The following is a 16,007-nucleotide window of genomic DNA, read 5'->3' as shown; positions in this document are numbered from 1 at the left end:
AAAGACCATCTTCTACTTATGTTTAATGATAAAGTCATTTTCCAGAGCAAGAGTATTAACTGTGTCTACTATTAAGAAATAACAAAATTTTGTTGTTGTTTGAGGCATAGTCTTGTTATGTAGCCCTCATCTAGCTTAGCACTTACTATATAGCTGGCCTTGAACATCTGGTAGACCTTCAGTCTCAGTTTTCTGAGAGTTTGGATTACATGTATGTGTTAGCATGCCCAGCCAGTAATAATGAACTTGTGATGTCACTTAATTATTGGCTTTCTGATCTTCACTGGTTTGTTCTCTGCTTAGTTTTGAGATGCTTACAACAACAACAACAACAACAAAAAATCCATCATGCTTGATAGGCACAAAATCGAAAATGCTACTAAACAAAGCTAGGCCATTATGATTGAAATGAAATTCAGAATTACCTAGATTAGTAAAGAATGGGGGAAAGTAAGCATGCTGCCCTATCAATGGGACAAATACTAAGCAGCATGAACAACTGAAATACCCTCAAGAACCTTTGCAACATATGAAGCCATGGTATGTACATGATAACTAAGGATAATCAACAAAAGACAAAGAAAAATAACAAGAAACAAACTTTGATGTGTGCTGCCAGAGTAACATTAAGCCTAGCAGTCAGATTTCAAGCTTTGTTGTCTCTTTACTCTCTTAAGTTTATGTAAAATGCATATTTCTAACACCAATGATATTATAAATTAAAACTTGTAAATTTAAAAAAAAAAAAAAAAAAAAGGATTCAGGTTAGCATGAGGGCTTAGCATGTAAGGTGTTTGCTGCCAAACCTGACAATAACTTGAGTTCCGCCCCAGGAGCCACCTGTGGATGAAGACAAGTGACTCCGAAAAGTTGATCTGACTAGCGCACGTGCATGCACGCACGCACACACACCCCTACACTCATACAGATTAAATAAACACACACACACACAAAAAGGATTCATTTAAAAACAAGTCTATCATACTTTAACACAAAAGAACTTGGTAGTTGTTTGGTTTGAGAGACCAGTTTCTGTGTAGACCTGGTGGTCCTGGAACTTGTTATGTAGACCACACTGGCCTTGAATTTACAGAGATCCATCTATCTCTGCCTCTCAGGTGTTGGGATTGAAAGTGAGTGCCACCTTGCCCAGCTCACAAAATAGGTTTTTTAAAAAATTATTTTCTCAAACAAAAAAGGGGGTGGTGGTACAAAAAGTCAGTAAAATTCTTCCATTGCACTGGCACTCTGCTGTTACACTGGGTTTCACATAGCTTTTTATTGTTGCTTGATTTTGTTTTGGAAGGCAGGTCTCACTTTAGCCCAGGCTGTCCTAGAGCTTACTCTGTAGCCCAGGCTAAGCTAGTAATCCTGGCTCAGGCTCCCAAATGCTATAATTACAGGTATGTACTACCATGCTTAGCTCTGGAAATCTCCACTGTACATTTGAGAAAGGAAAATAAAAAGCAAGTTGTAAATAGCATCTAAATACTGTTATGAGTGTTATGGTCACCACTCACACACCTTTGAGGCTGGTGAATCTGAGTTTGAGGCTCTAGCCTTGTCTACAAAGCAAGTTTCAGGATAGCCAGGGCCACACAGAGAAACCCTGTTTTGAAAAACAAACCAAAGCCAAAACCAAATAATGATAATAAATAAAATACTGTTATGAAATTGCTTTGACTTCATGGATTCTTAGAAGTTCTAGAGATCCCCAGACAACACTAACCACTAACCAATGCCTGGTGAACAGTAATTAGTGTGGCATGGTAAGTGCTCAAATAGTTTCTTCTGTCATTTAACACTTAAAATATCATAAAGGAAGGGCATATTCGTATTATTGAGCAGAGGAACAGACATCAACAGTTTCTCACTGTAGCTATAAAAAATATATTTAGGTAAAAGATAGTAGCCAAGAGAATGTCATCTGGATAGAAAACTAGAAACTGCCGAGGAGCTTCAGATAAATCTCTTGGCACAAAACAAGCCCTTGAGTGCTTTCATCTCTGGATTCAAGACTGAGAATCAGCAGTCATCCTGTAACCATCAAGGAGCTAGTCTAAGAATGGCAAAATAAAAAGGTGAGAACATAAGCGTATGTCACTGAGCTGTTAAATAAAACAACTCCATAGCTGTACTACTGTAGTGTCTGTCTTGTTTGAAATGACAAATGCCTTTACTGTTTTAGCTACTCAATTCAAGATTGCTAATCATAAAATCAGTATCCTCATATAGCTAACCCATAGATAATTTAAATGGTCAGTGATGGTTTATCCTTGTTAAGATTTATTTTTAAATTTTATTTCATGTGTGTGCACCTGAGGTATGCATGCGCACTATGTGTGTGCAGGTGCTCATGGAGCCCAGAAGAGGCCTCAGATCCCCTAAAACTGGAGTTAGAGATGGTTGTGATCCTCCCGAAGTAGGTGCTGGAACAGAACTTGGGTCCTCTCCAAGAAGGGTGTACTAGTTTTGTTGTTGTTGTTTTAACCAACCTGACACAAGATAAGTCATTTGGGAAGAACCATCACAAATAAGATAATGCCTCCCCACAAGGTTGCCTATAGGCAAGTTCGTGTAGGCCATTTTCTTGATTAGTAATTGATATGGAAGCCACAGTCCACAGAGGGTGATGTTATTCCTGGGCAGATGGTTATGACTGAGTAAGTCATGAGGAACAGCCAGTAAACATTATGCCTCCATATAAATCTATGTTTCTGTTCCTGCCTCTAGGTTCCTGCTTGAGTTTCTACCCTGACTTCCCTTATAGTAGACTGTGAGCTGAGACTGTAAAAAGAAATAAACCCTTTCCTCCCCAGGTTGGTTTTGGTTTTGGTGTTATCACTACAATAGAAACCTAACTAGGACAAGCTACCAGTGCTCTTAACTAGGGAGCCATCTCTCCATCCATGATGGTTAATCTTGATTGTCAACTTGATTAGATTGAGAAGTACCTAGGAGATTAACAAAGCATACCTCTAAGTGTATCTGTAAGGATGTTTCTAGAAAATACTAACTAGGGAAAAGGTATAACCTGAATGTGGAGAGTATGTCACCATAGGCTGGGTCCTGGATGAAACAAAAGGAGAAAGTCAATTAGTTTCAGAATTTTCTCTTAGCTGGGTGGTGGTGGTGGTGGTGGTGGTGGTGGTGCATGCCTTTAATCCCAGAGGCAGAGGCAGAGACAGATGCTGAGACAGGTAGATGTGAGTTAGAGGCCAGTTGGTCTATTAAGCGACTTCCAGGGCTGGAACTGCTATCCAGAAAAATCCTGTCTTGAAAAAACAAAAACCAAAAAAAAAAAAAAAAAAAAAAAAAACAACCTCTCTTGTTTCAAGGCTTCCATGAGTTGAAATCCGACTAACACAAAACCCAACTTCTATTCTCATGCCTTACAAAAGTACTTTTTAGCCGGGCAGTGGTGGTGCACGCCTTTAATCCCAGCACTTGGGAGGCAGAGCCAGGCGGATCTCTGTGAGTTCGAGGCCAGCCTGGTCTACAGAGTGAGTTCCAGGAAAGGTGCAAAGCTACACAGAGAAACCTTGTCTCGAAAAACCAAAAAAAAAAAAAAAAAAAAAAAAAAAGAGTACTTTTTAAGTTTTAGTGGCTCCAGAAAGCAACAACCAAAACAAAAACAAAAACACCTCCCCATCAATATCCTCATCCTATTTAATCTCTATTTACTAGTGACACCTTTATGGAAAAGAATGTGATTGTAAATTATGTAGTTTGTGATAATCTAGAAATTAACACATTTCTTCTTTTCCTTCCAACATAGACCTGTTCATTAGGACCAAACCCATTCTGTCCTTACTTTAACTGTAAGTATGTTAAGACTACTTAAAACAGTATCCTAAAACAGTAGTAAGGGCATGATGGTGCATGCCTTTAATCCCAGCACTCAGGAGGCAGAGGCAGAATTTCTGTGAGTTCTCAGCCACTATGGTCTACATAGCAAGTTTCAGGACAGCCAGGGCTACACAGAGAGACCCTGTCTCACACACAAAAACAAAACAACAACCACCAAACAACCCCCCCCACACACACACACACAAAGCCAGTATCCTGATTCGTGAGTTTATCCAATAAGACAATTACTGGAGTCCAGACACCTACTAGCTCCTACTTTAGCACATTAAACAACTATTAACCCTCGGTGATTTGCAGTACGTCCATTGGGTGGAACATTTAATATTGATTTTAGGGTACAAGATTATTAACATTAAGAGAATTATTACTTCCTACTATACTACCAAGGAAATAGAGACTCAGAAAAATGAGAGCTGGCAAGATGGCTCAATGTATATAGGCACCTGTCATCAAGCCTAATGACCTGAAATCAATTCCCAGGACCCATATGATAGAAGAGAGAACCAACTTCTGTCAAATTGTCCTCAGACCTCCACATGCATACCTATATGCGAAGTTTTACATACACATAGTGCAAGAGACAGTGAGAGAGAGAGAGAGAGAGAGAGAGAGAGAGAAGGAAGAAGAGAGAGAGAGAGAGAGAAGGAAGAGGAGGAGGAGGAGGAGGAGGAGGAGGAGGAGGAGGAGGAGGAGGCGGCGGCAGCAGCAGAAACAGAAACATCACAAGGCCAGTAATAGCAACTTATGTCTGATGCTAGGTTTTCTCACTATATATACATACTATCTGCTCCATTCTCCTTTCAGAGGCTTTAGGGTTCCACTTCTCCCTCCACACATTCTAATATGAATTCTACTTCAGCAAAATCTACTTTGGTTCCTCATTCTTTAAATCTAACATATGCATTTCTAGTTCTCAACCTCTGGTGCTCTTTTAAATGCTCTCAACAGGTTAAATTCCCCTCTTTTGCTCTCTCTACCCCAGATGTTAGCAATCTCTTCTATTTCTATGTCACTTTCCACTTACAATGTGTCTTAGTTACTGTTCTACTGCTATGGAAAAAAACATCGTGACCAAGGCAACTTATAAAAGGGCACATTTAATTGGGGGCTTGCTTATAGTTTCAGAGGGTTACTCCATGGTCATCACGGAGGGGAGCATAGTGGTAGGTAGGAAGGTAGGCAAGCAGTAGGTAGGTGGAGCAGTAGCTGAGTGCTCACATCTGATTTGAAAGTTGCAGGCAGAGAGAGGGGAGGGGGGGGACTGGGCCTGGTCATCTGAAGCCCCTCCTCTGATTTCCACCTGTACCAGGCACACACGTGGTGCAGACATACTTGCAAGTGCCTATAATCCCAACTCTTGGGAGGCTGAAGTAGGAGGAGTGCTGCATAGATCAGCATGGACTAGAGTGAGACTGTTTCAAAACAAACACCAACCAAGCCAAACCAAAGGATGGCAAGGAGCCACAGACAACTCAATTTAAATCAGAGAGCCAAAATTGCTAACAAGAATGCCTTTTGAGTTACATTTAAGCTATATTTCATAAACTTAAAAAAATGATTCTTTTATTGAGAATAGTAACAATAATCATTAATAAGTGCCTAACAATGTTTAAAGTATTTTTTCATAGTACATTATTTCATTTTTACATAACCATTTGAGATAGACATTTTATCAGTGAAGAGAATGAAATGTAAGGAGAAAAAAAATTAAAAATTCACAAAGAGGCTGAAGAGATGGTTCAGTGGTTAAGAGTACTTTTTGTTCTTTCAGAGGGCACAAGTTCAGTTCTCAACACTCACATGACTCACAACTGCCTATAATTCCAGTTCTAGGGGATTCGACACCTGGCCAAGAGCATCCAAGGCACTAATGTTAAATGAAGAAATTAATGTAGCAGTCAAGCAAGAACATAACACAAACTTAATGTTTCTTTGTATTTTTGAAGGCAAACATACATGCCATCACTACTGACTAAACTAACGCATAGTGGTATAACACCTGCAATCCCAACACTGGGGAAACTGAGGTAGAAGACCCAAAGAGCCTAGCATACAGTCTACACTACATAATGAAACCCACTCTCAACAAACCATTGCTAATACCAACATACCTATGGCTAAGTCTGAAGATTTTCGGCTTATGGTGTAAAATGAAATATTTTTAATATAAACAAATAACTTCCCCAAGACTCTCAGTTTAACCCAATTTTCAATCAATCCTTATTTAGTGGGAGAACTATTTGTTTCATAATGAATGTAGAGGCATTTAAAACAAAAATACCCCATAAAATTACATGAATTGCATTCTGCAAAATGTCAGCAAACCACAGGGAGAAATTATTTTTGATATATGTAGTAATTATAAGGGTATTAAAGTTATTGTTAGGAACTTAATTAATTAAGAGTCTCTTAAGTAAGGAGGAAACTCCCTTTACAAGTCTAGAAGGGGCTGGAGAGATGGCTCAGCAGTTAAGAGCCCTCTTAACCCTAAGAACCTGAGTTTAACGCCCACCCCCTACGTCAGGTGGCTTACAACCACTTGCAACTACTCACCGATGCGCACATGCTCTTATCCCAATATAATTTTTTAAAAAAAATCTTTTAAAAAAACTATAAAAGGGGCTGGAGAGATGGCTCAGAGGTTAAGAGCACTGACTGCTCTTCCAGAGGTCCTGAGTTCAATTCCCAGCAACCACATGGTGGCTCACAACCATCTGTAAAGAGATCTGGCGCCCTCTTCTGTACGCACAATAAATAAATCTTTAAAAAAAAAAACAAACTATAAAGACTTACTAGAGGTTTCAGGGGATTATTGTACACAAAGACATAAGGGATATTGTATTTTACTGTTTTTTAAACAGCTGTCAATATTGGGATTAAAAAAAACCCAATATTTTTAATTCTTTGAGAACTTCATGTATTTTGATCATATTTACCCCAACTTCTTCCATAGCCACCCTCAACTCCCTGCCCAACTTTGAGTTTTCTTTTTTTCCTCCCTTTTCCATGGTTTATGTTGCCCAACTTACTCTTGGGAGTGGGACCTGCCCTGTAGTATGTTCAATCTACCAGGAGTTTTATCATTAAAGAAAACCGACTTTCTCTCTCCCAACAACTATCAAATATAAATAGCTCCTCAGCTTGTGATAGGATTTTTGTACCCACCTCCACTGCCCATTTGTTGTGAGATATTTGATTACACTGTGTAAAGATATGTTACTGTGATTGGTTTAATAAAAACCTAAATGGCAGGAGGTATAGGCGGGACTTCCAGACAGAGAGAGCTCTGGGAAGAAGGAGCCACATGGCAGCACACAGATTAATACAAATGGGTTAATTTTAATTATAAGAGCTAGTTAGAAACAAGCCTAAGCTAAGGCTGAGCTTTCACAATTCATAAGAAGTCTCTGTTATTTGGGAGCTGGCAGGACAGAGAAAAACTTGTTATACCCATTCCCACAATGCAGGGATTTTGTCTGGCATGATTTTGTGCAGGTCTTGGTCATGCTGTCACAACCACTGAGTTTTATGTGAACAGCTGCCCTGTTGTGTCCAGGAAGTACTATTTCCTTGAAGTTAGACACATCTTTGGCTTTTTCTTACAATTTTTCTGACCCTCTTCCTAGAAGACCCAGAGCCTTGGTGATAATAATATGCATTTCTCATTTAAGGTTGAACATTTCACATCTCTTATTCTCTGTACAGTGATTGGGAGAGGGGGGAGGGGTCTGTGCTAACTGCCACAATAATAGGGGTATGGGGTGGTTGTTTTTAAGAACTCAAACTTTATTGTAGTTTTGAGACAGAACCTCATTCAACAACGCAGGGTGACCAAAATTGGCTTAGGTCTACGATGACCTTAATCGTCTTGCTTCTACCTCTGCAGTGCTGGCATTACAGGCTCATGCCTATCACTACCTCAATTTACACAATGCAGGGACCTCACCTGCTAGATGGTCCAGCACTCTTCTCCCCTGAGCTGCAGCCCCAGTAATACTGGCTTTTAATAAGAAGTGATGTTTAATCATTCCCCCTAACTGAAATTTTCAGGTATAGAAAAATTAAAAACAAAAACAAACTTATAGCTGACTACAAAGCCATGCCTAGAGTCTATCATCAACACACACACACACACACACACACACACACAGACACACATAAATTTTTTTTTTTTTTTTTTACAAACCTATCCACTTATCAATCCATCTTGACTTCTGATACGTTTAATAAAATCTTATCCTACAGGCAATTCTTGACACAGGGTCAGGACTCCCAAATTTCTTAGAGGGGGAAATCTAAGGATTTATAATAGATATGACAAATACTTGTGACTTCCGGCCTACAATTTCAGTATTCCTATAGTAGAAAGTGAATCATGTAGTTCTTAGTAGTACTGGAAATAAGTTCATTGTCTTAGCTTTTTACATTCAGTTGTGAGGTACAGCAAGTAGATGAGTGCTAACTCTGAAAATACATTTGAATTTGGAATCTGGGTCTGCCACTCACTAGCTGTGACATCTTAGACAAGTCATTTAATTCTTCCAGCTATCAGTTTATTTGCAAAATAAAATATTAGTAGCAATATCTAAGTGTTAAAATGAACCTTAACTGATGTGGGAGTCTGTGGAGAGTCCAGCTCCAACCTGTTCCCACCTTTCAAAGGATTCTTAGGTAGAGGAGAGAGGGATAAGAAAATATCAGAAAGAGAGACCTAAACGATGAGAAGACAGAAATGCAGGATAGCTTCGGAAGGCCCTGGGTCAATACCCAACAGCCTCTTTGTTTATTCAAAAGGGCTTTTTATAATATGCCAAAGGGAGAGGCCAAAGACCTCCCCCTTGCAAGACCAAAGCACACCGTACAGCCAAGTGTAGACCCTTCCAAACACCTGCCTGGTAACCACATCTGTGGTCAAATCATCCCATTATGCAGCCCTGCTGGGTAAAGCAAGCTCAGATTCTCTGACCTTGAGTAAGGTCTCACTAGATGGCCTCTGTGGGCCTCCACAAACTGAGATAATTCACAAAATATTTAGCATAGGAAAAGTGCAACAAATGCTAGTAATTACAATCTTATTAGCCCACATAGCATACCACAAGAGACTATAGTTGCTGCATGGCTATACTATAGCTACTTTAGTATATGGCTATACCTACTTTAGACAACCACTGCTCCCTCTGAAAACTATGTGAACACAATATTTCAGATCACATAATTATGAATTGTTATCAAATTTATCTAATACAAATAAAAATGTATTATCTTCACTGATCATATGTCCAAATGGCTTTTATATCTGCAGACAGCATATGGGTGCCAATTTTGTTGTGTAGTATAAAAGCAATTATTCATAAAACCTTTATCAATTACATTCAGCTTTAAAGATGATTTGGGTGGGGGGTAAGGAAGGAACAAAGTCAAATTCTCCTGTCTTCCTCGATCACTTTCCTGGAGATCATCTATTGCCTAGACTGTCTAACAAGTCTCAGGATCCTGCTACCTCTACCCACACCCCAAATCCTGGGCTCCCACCCCTCCTCACACTGGCACTAACTAGGAATCTGAACCTAGGCCTTCATGCTTGCTATGGCAGGTGCTTTCTCCATTCCCCAGAAGAAGATTTTTCAAGTAATAGTTGCAGTTTTTCTTTCACAAATTATTACTTAAAATATGACACCTGCAAAAGCAAGCTTCACATCTACTTCTCTGCAAATTTCCAAAGACTAGCCAAAGGCATCTGAATATAATTGTAAAACTTAAAAGTAGTATTATGTAGTATTATTACTCTTCTGCTAACCCTCTAGCACTTGAGCCAAGGTTTTGGTTTTGATTTCTGACAGTACTGGGGCCTCAACCTAGGCCCTTAAGTGAAGTTTTCTTAAGTAAAGTTTTGGGGGTTTTTTGTTGTTGTTGTTGTTGTTTCTGAGACAGGGTTTCTCTGTGTAGCTTTGGAGCCTGTCCTGGAATTCACTCTGTAGCCCAGGCTGGCCTCGAACTCACAGAGATCCGCCTGCCTCTGCCTCCCGACTGCTGGGATTAAAGGCATGTGCCACCACCACCCGTTTTCTTCTTCTTCTTCTTCTTTTTTTTTTTTTAATTTTGTGTTGAGACATTATTTTTATTTTATGTGTCAGATCTTGGGAGTTACAGACAGTTGTGAGTTGCCATGTGGGTGCTGGAAATTGAACCTAAGTCCTCTGGAAGGGCAGTCAGTGCTCTTACCTGCTGAGCCATCTCTCCAGCCCCCTTAAGTGAAGTTTTTAAAGGCATAGTTTTTGCAACATTATTTTGAACAATATATATTTTATACATTCAAAACTAAAATCCTGGAGCTAGAGAGACGGCTTAGCAATTAACAGTACTTGCTTCCATGCAGAACCCAGGTTCACTTCCCAGTACCGGGATGGCAGCTCACAATCAATTATAACTCTAGTTCCAGGGGTTCCAACACCCTCTTTCAGCATCTGAGGGCAACAGGTACACATATGATACACAGACACATATGCAGGCAAAACATCCATACACATAAAAATGTTTAAATTAAAAAATATATATGTATATCTCCAATTTTGCTAAGAATCAGTATTGATATTGCAATTTTTAAATGATTTAAATAGAGCAGAAAGCAAGCAAACAAACTTTAGTTGGCAAGATCTTCATTTTTGACAAAAGTAGAATCAAAGATGAGAAAGTCTGTCCTGCTAATATGAATTGGACATATTACTATGAACTCATGATTAAACAAATGCAAAATGGCTGGGTGTGGTGGCCCACACCTTTAATCCCAGCACCTGGGAGGCAGAAGTAGGATTTCTGTGAGTTCCAGAGCAGCCAGGGCTATATGGTGAGACTCTGTCTACGTAAATAAATTCTTAGTTCTATCCTTTCAAACAAGTCTAGAAACAGTAATACTCTGGTAGCAATGATTATGCCAAAGTTTCAGATCTTTTTATATATACCATTTTTCATGGAAATGACCGCGACTCCTTGGATAAACAGCCCTTTCCAGATGGCCCAGCAAAAGCAGCCTAGGGTACCTTGTACCAGAAAGTGCCCCAGGACAGAGGCGAGCCTAAGTGTCAAAAGACACTATATAGCTAGTTTGAAAAACGTTCCTATGTCAAAATTGGTGAAATGTGGCCCTCAAAAAGGATCCTAATTGGTTATAAAATGAATAAACTCCCAGGTGGTACTATCCCCTCAAATCTCAAGTCCGTAATGGTTATCATAACCCCTTAAAATGAAACAAACAAACAAACAAACAAAAACCAATTTGCTCATTAGGATAACAATTTCCCTAGCTCCGTATTCTAAAAATCAATAATTAAGGTGATAAAATCAGGCATTTAATCTGCATTTTTAGGAAGAAATTTGGTTCACACCCAATAAAAAAATTTCAATTTTTCAGAGACTCTTCAATAAAATAACTGATTGAGAGCTAAAAATCACTAAGGAAAGTATAGTCAGAAACAAGTTCCCTGCTTCCTGTCAGATTTACCATCTTAAGGCCACGTATAGTCAAACTGTCAAACCATACCTTCACAAAAGACCTGGCAGTCACCACTTTAATCAAGTGGTCATATTTAACATCATCAACTGTGTGGTGTTCCGACACTACCAACTTCCTAATACTTACAATACAAAGTGCAGGCCATCACCTATTTAAGTATTCTTGCCAAAGAGGGTTTCACTTTAAGCTAATTAAATCTTTGTTCCAGGGATGCCCAAGTCCAATCTTTTAACAAGATACAGCACTATTATCTACAGTTCTCGAAGGAACCGTACCACAATCAAGCCACACACAAAAAACCCTAATATTTTCAGTTTACAACTTTGTGTTGGGCTGTATTCATAGATATCCTTGGCCTTATGCAACCACAGACAGGTCTGGAACCAAACTTTCACTTAAAATGAAAGAGCAGTAAATGAAATGACACTCAGAGGACAAGGTCAAGGCTCAAATGCTCTACAAAACAACTGGTTTGGTCAGGTAAGTGCCCTCCCCCCCAAGGAGATAGTCTGGGTACTACCCTTTTTAACAAAGGCATGACGAAATACACATAATCACCAAATGCAATACAGGAATCTTGATTGACTACAGCTGTGGAGATACTTTGGGATTACTTAGGAAATTCGAATACAAAAATTTTGATGGGCACTGTTACTGACTTGGTATTTTTAGGAAATATTTAAGAATCAAACATGGTGGTGGAGGAAGAAATCTAATTCCAGCACTTAGGAGGAGGCATACTGTCTCAACAACAGCAACAAAACAGGCAACAATACAGGAAAAAACATTCATCACTGAATCTGGTACTAATACGGTCACTGTATTTTCCGGACAACTTCTGTAAAACCAAAAACTTTCAGGCCATAAAAGAAATTATATCACCACTGAGAAGTACAGCAGAAAGACACTGGGTTCAATTGTCAACTTACCACTTGCAAAACCTAGGAAAAGTTCCAGTTAATGTTACTAAGTTTCTGTCCCTTCTATAAAATTCAAATGTTCTGAGACTAAGACTACATATATAAAAAGCAAAACACTGTTGCACAAAATAAATCTGGTTTTCATAACTAATAAATACAAATCATTAAATACAAAATATTAAGAAAACACTCATTTTTACAGTCCACGTGGAAAACTACAAAGGACACAAATGAATATTATAAATCAACAGGAAATCAAAGTGAATGAGAGGAAAAGAAATCAAGATCTATATAGTATTTTTTCAACCAAGAATTACCCAAAAAGCAAAAGCAAATATCAAATCCTTATCCAGCCTCTGGTATCTATCATACTGTAGTTTGCTTTGGGTATTAATTTATCTCCGCATAAAATGCTAATAAGCGGAAGTTAAGAATTTTTCCGATAAACACACTCAACAGATTAGTATGCTTATATATTTAAAAAAAATAAGTTTTAGTTTTAAATTCTGTAAGTTACTAGAAAGTACACGAACATCGCAGTTTACAAAAGATTCTGGTTAAGGCTTACAAAAATCAAACAGATGCAATTTCCTTTAATCAGTTATAACTTAGTTGTCATTTCACCTGCAGGTAACCCCTTTCTTTTTGTTAGGCCGACAGTAAAATGACCAGACACAGAGAGATCCTCAGGTAGGTGGGGGGAATAAGAGGTGTTTGCATTCGCTTCCTCTTTTCTTTTAAAAGAAAAGTGCCGTTCTAATACCAGGGGCGGGGGAGGAAAGCAGCCGGGAAGAGGAGGGAATAACAGGTCTAGGGCTCGCGGGTAGACCAGGTGAGCGGGTATAAACACCTCGCCGGCGCCGGATTCAGTGTGGGGCGGATTGTCTTGCAAATCTGCTCCTCTGGAAGATCCGGGTGACTACTTCGGGTCCGCAGGGACCAACGCCAGCACCCCTCTCGCCCCGGATTAAATGCCAATGAGGGGTGTTTCCCCGCACGAATCGGGGTGACAAACCAGGTTTCCATTCCCGCCACCCCCCCGCCTCCCGCCCCGGGTCCAGGTGGGCGACGCGTGGTGTCAGTGCCCGGGCTGGCCCGCCGTCTCGCCCTCCCTCCCTCCCTCCCCCCCGCTGGCCCTCCCCTCCCCGTTACCTGCGGGCGGCGGTGCGGGGGTCCGGAGGCCTGCTACTGCTCCTCCTCCTCCTCCTCCTCCCCGCCAGGCTTGAGGCGGCGAGGTGGCGGTGGCGGTGGCGGTGGCGGCGCCGGCAACCCGGGGGGAGGGGGCGGAGCGCGCGGCTGGCTCCTCTCCTCCCCCGGGAGGCTCAGGGGACCCTATCTCGGGCCGCCGCGCCTAGGCCAGTGTGCAGCCTGGAACTGGGCGCGCATGGCGGCGCGGCTCGCCCGCGTGCCCGCGAGGTGTGAGAGCGCGAGGAGGAGGAGGAGGAGGAGGAGAGCGAGCGCCCGGCGCCCGTGGGCCTGAGAGGAGGAGCGAGGGGCCCAGCCCGCGGCGCGCGGGCGGCCGTTGGGGGCGGTTGCCGAGGGCGGGCGACTGCTCGCGCTGGCCCGGCGGGGCGGGGTGGGGAAGGGGGAAAGGGACTGAGGGGAGGGGAGGGGAGGCTGGGAGGGAGCCGCCGCAGCGCGCGTGCGGGCCGGCGCCGCCGTAGCCGCTCGTTTCACTCCAGCCTGTTTGGGGGGCACTTTGTTTGTGTCCCACAATGCCCTGCGCGGACGGCCGGGCTGGGGAAGGGGAGGGGCGGGGCCGGGCTGAAGGCGGTGCGCGGCTATTGCGCAAGCGCAGCGCGAGCTGTCCTTAGCCGGTCGAGCCAGCCAGCCAGCTAGCCGCTGAAGCACCCGCGGGCCTTGACCCGGTCTGTGCACTTGTCTGTGTGCTTCTCCATATGCATAAGCGCCACAAGGCCTGTCCAGTTTGCCTTTCTGTGGCCGTGGTCTGAGCTGCACCCAGGGGAGCGTTAGAACGACTTGGTTTCCCTTGGAACTAAAAGCCCACAGGAACTGTTTTTCTCTCTTTTTTTCTGTAGCTGCAGAACACCCTAGCCCTTCTCTGTCGGGAAAGGAATTTGGGTGATGTGGCCATTTTTCGCTCGTGGAAACTGAGGCCTATCAAGGCGTGGCCACAAGGGCCGCTGAGAACCTGGCGAACTCTTCTTCATTCTCCCCGATGAACAGGGATCCCTTGCAAGCGATACCACAGAGCGTCTTGGCGCGTCTGACATCCTCGTAGTACTGTGAGGTTGCCCTAGCTAGCATTTTTCTGATTACCATAGCAGGAAATGCAGTTCTGAGATGACTAGAAAAAAAAATCTGCTCCCATGTCTCTCTAGTTTCCCCAACACAGAGTGGCTTCTACACCTAAAGCGACTGTGAACTATTCCTTCCCCGACCGTGAATGGCATTCTAGTACACCGACTCTTACTTCTCTGCCCTTGGGGGAGGGGATGTGCGGGTCACTTGACTGATACTGTCTAAAGGGCTTTCAAGTTTTGGTCGTCTGCAAAATCAGCGCTTAGGTTATTTAAATTTCCAGAGCCGTGGCTTCCTCAGACCTCAGAGAACCAAATTTGGTGATTTAGCGGGAGTGGGGGGTGGGTAGAGGGGTAAGAGAGGTGGGGATACCCTGGGAGTACCCCGGGAGGCAGGCCACATTGTGCCCCAGAAGCGTGGAGGAGGGCAGGATGTCTGTCAAGGCGCTGCACCCAGGGCGCTGTGCATTTGCATATGCGTACTATGTACCCACACCTCCAGCTTTTAAACCGAAAGACTTCTTTGTGCATGGTAGGTTGATCTCCCGGCTGCAATAGACACTTGGCCTCCTCTGACTTTAATCCCCCCCCACACACACAAAGCAAACCACCAAGCACCAGAGCACCCTAACCAATGAAATCTACTTTCAAAATAAAAGCAGCAAAACAAAGGTCTGTGTAGCCCTTCTCAATTTCCAACAAATTTTCAACTGTATAGAAGGTATTCAGTCCTCGACAACCTAATCTGCAGATGTCTTACGATTACTCTATCATGTTTTTAAATAAATTGAGCCTGGCTTTGCATTGAGAATTGAAGAATCTTACTATCTAGGGAGGTGCCTGAGTTTAAGGCCCTTAGTGGAGTATGTATTGAAAACATATGTCATGGAAACAACTGGTGAAGAATCTAGTGGGAATAAAGCAGACAAAGTCTTAGGGTATTTAATAGACAGTCAATAAAAGAGCATTCAACTGGACTTTTCTAATTGTGACTCAAGGGACTGAGGTGACAGCTAATGTTCGCAGGACAGGCAGAAAAAACACACACACACACACACACACACACAGAGCTTTCATTCTCTTGTCTCATCTCCTTTTCTTTCATAAACTTTGTCTATTTCTCATTTTTGCCTCTAAAATGTTACCATCCTCCCATCCCATTGCCACCCTATGTCTGAGGAATTTATTAAGCAACAAATGGCTGTTGATCTCTTAAAGACAAAGTTCTAGATGCGTGGAGAGGGTGTGAGAGAAAATGCCAAGAAGATGAACTGTTGCTGGAACTCTCTTCTGTATTTTGGTTCTGGGCAGGATCAGTTTCTGTGGCTTCTTCAGCCTCCCACCTCTTTTCTTCCCGAGCTAGCAGAGACTTGCCCTTGGGGTTGCTAGAATAAGTAGACCTTTCTTTGACACCAGGTTGAATAATTCTGTTGGGAGGATTTTGTG

General features: G+C 42.1%; 1 protein-coding gene across 1 annotated transcript in view; it reads right to left on the bottom strand.

Moving 5' to 3' along the window:
• The window catches only part of Zbtb44 (zinc finger and BTB domain containing 44), a 56,359-nt gene extending 42,855 nt beyond the window's left edge, over positions 1-13,504 (bottom strand). Inside the window, exon 1 of the mRNA XM_059267558.1 lies at positions 13,453-13,504. The gene's annotated coding sequence lies outside the window, so the exon portion shown is untranslated. The remainder of the gene's footprint in view (positions 1-13,452) is intronic.
• Between the last annotated feature and the right edge of the window lie 2,503 nt (positions 13,505-16,007).

This window comes from Peromyscus eremicus, chromosome 7, assembly GCF_949786415.1.
Source record: "Peromyscus eremicus chromosome 7, PerEre_H2_v1, whole genome shotgun sequence".
NCBI lineage: Eukaryota > Metazoa > Chordata > Mammalia > Rodentia > Cricetidae > Peromyscus > Peromyscus eremicus.
The sequence above is the reverse complement of the archived record's forward strand: the minus strand, read 5'-3'. Positions and strand labels throughout refer to the sequence as shown.